The following is a 2,864-nucleotide window of genomic DNA, read 5'->3' as shown; positions in this document are numbered from 1 at the left end:
CAGAACACAGGGCAATCCATGGGGAAAGGAGAGAAACCAGTGTGAGGGGGCATGGTAATTGACCACCCCCACGAGTGACTGGCTGGGCTGTCCCATGGGACCTCCTGAGAAGTCCTAGTACATCTCAGAGCTGAAGGGGGGAAAGGGGAAACATTTGTCTATCATCTCCCGTCCATAGCTGTTTCCTGCTCTTCTCAGGGTCCTGACCTCAGAGAAGCCCCGGGTCAGGGAGATGCTATCAGATGATGGCCCTGGTCGCCACAACAAGGTCTTGGGAATGACGTGGAGACCAGCAGGTTGGAAGTGGTGCACAAGATGTGTCAGACATACAGGTTTGTGCAGGTCCTCGTAGCAAGAATTAAAGTAAGAACCAGTCATCATTCATTGAGCACTTCCATGTGCCAGGTGCTGTGCTGTGTTTTGGCTGCATAATTTTGCTTCATGCTCACAGCAGCTCTGGGGCCTAGAAATGATTCTTGTCCACATTTTGAAGATGGGAAAGGGACCTGCTAAGGTCTCTGAGCTGGGAAGAGGCAGAAGTGGGAGTCCAACACACCTGGTATTGAGCTCTCACTCAGAAGCCCTACACACATGTTCCCTAGTGTGCCACAAAAAGCATGTGGAATATGAATTGGATAGGAAACATACACATACTAAATATTTCTCCCAGCCATATATTGATTATACCTGCATGCCAGCACAAGTCAAATCATGTTACTCCCTGCTAGAACCCCTGTCTGGCTCATCACTGCCACCTATTGAAACTCAAGCTTCCTAACATGACACTTCCTCGGTCCTTCCAGACAGGCTCCCTGTGACCTGTCCAGCTTTATTACTCATTCAGTCTAAGGGTGAAAGGGTTGCACATGGACTGTAGTCGTTTCCTGCATGCCACCATGTGGGATGCCTCCCATAAGAGAGTGCAGAGAAAGTCCAGGCATCTCCAAATGACAGCAGTTATTATTGCTTATACCAACAAAAACCCAACTTCACTGCCATTGAGTAGATGCCAACTCATAACGACTCTGTAGGACAGGGTAGAACTGCCTCTGAGTTTCTAAGACTATAACTCTTTAAGGGAGTAGAATGCCCTGCCTCTCTCTCCAGGAGTGTCTGGTAGTTTCAAACTGCTGACCTTGTGGGTAGCAGCCCAACATGTAACCACTACTTCACCAGGGATCCTTTATTGCTAAGTGACTCTTTATTATTACCATTGCTCTGAGCCACCAGAAAGAGTTGAAACCAGAATCTGTCCCTGCCTTTATTATTATTATTTAGTTTAATGTATTTTAATGGCAAACTTACAGGAACAGCACAGAAGACAGACATTAAAAACATGTACCGGTACTGCTCCCCTCACAGAAGGGTCACACAGAAGGGACAATTCAGCCCTTCTGTGAAATACAGCACCAAACAAAACATATAACATTCTTCTAGTTCTTGAAGGCTGCCCCCTCCCCGCTATCATGGCCCCAGTTCTACCTTACAAAACCAGCTAGACCAGAGTACATACATTGGTATGTATAAGAGCTCTTGACACACAGAATCCAGGACAGACAAACCCCTCAGGAGCAGTAATGAGAGTAGTGATATCAGGAGGGTAGGGGAAGAGGGGGTAGGGGGAGAGCGAGGGAACCAATCACAAGGATGGATACTTAACCCACCCACCCTCCCCCTGAGGGGGATGAATAACAGAAATGTGGGTGGAGGGAGACAGCAGAAAGTGTAAGATATGAAAATAACAATAATAACATACAATTGATCAAAGGTTCATGAGGCAGGTGGGTGGGTGGGGAAGGGAGGAGAAGAAAGAGGAGCCGATACCAAGGGCTGAAGTAGAAAGAATATATTTTGAAAATGATGGCAACATATGTACAAGTGTACTTTATACAATTGCTTTATGAATTGTCATAAGATCTGTAGGGGCCCCCAATAAAATAACTTAAAAAACAAACAAAAATGTACTTGCACGTAGGACAACTTAGGAAAGTATAGCGAATGGATGGAGTTGCCATCGATAATAAATTTACTTGTTTTTTAAAAATCCAAATGCTAGCATTGTCCAGACAAATTTAACAGGATTATTTGTAATTTTTATAAAGTTGAACTGCTGAAACATGTTCACTGAAACATTCTGACTTTCATTAATGCTTTTTGTCCCTCCATTATGTTAAAAATTTATACACGAATGAAAATGGGAAGGCTGCTAATACCTGATTTCTGCCCCTAATTTCCCATTTGCAATCATCTACTTAGGTACCTTTGACCCCATGGGGGGAAAAAAACAAACAAAAAACTAATGTTCAGAAATACAGAGAGACTTTTTTTAAAGAATGAAATGTTTCCCACCATAGTAGGTTCTTAAGCATGTTCGCCACGTCTGCGTGCTAGCCGGAGGTCTTTGGAGGTCGTTGTTGCCGTTCGGCCTGGAGAGCACGCAGGGAGCTTGGTGTCTTCCAAAAGGCCTCCCGGGAGTGGGTGGGAAAGAGGGAACCGATTACAAGGAACTACATGTGACCTCCTCCCTGGGGGGCGGACAACAGAAAAGGGGGTGAAGGGAGACGTCGGACAGGGCAAGAGATGACAAAATAACAATTTATAAATTATCAAGGGCTCATGAGGGAGGGGGGAGCGAGGAGGGAGGGGAAAAATGAGGACCTGATGCAGGGGCTTAAGTGGAGAGGAAATGTTTTGAGAATGATGAGGGCAATGAATGTACAAATGCACTTTACACAATTGATACGTGTATAGATTGTGATAAGAGTTGTATGAGCCCCTAATAAAATGATTTTTAAAAACCATGATATTTAAACAAACAATATAAAATTTGAAGCAAAATAAATAAATAAAAAGGCCTCCCGGGC

This window comes from Echinops telfairi, unplaced genomic scaffold (genome assembly GCF_000313985.2).
Source record: "Echinops telfairi isolate 266 unplaced genomic scaffold, ASM31398v2 ScPeMD7_16;HRSCAF=60, whole genome shotgun sequence".
Taxonomy (NCBI): Eukaryota; Metazoa; Chordata; class Mammalia; order Afrosoricida; family Tenrecidae; genus Echinops; species Echinops telfairi.
Note: the sequence above shows the minus strand (reverse complement) of the source record.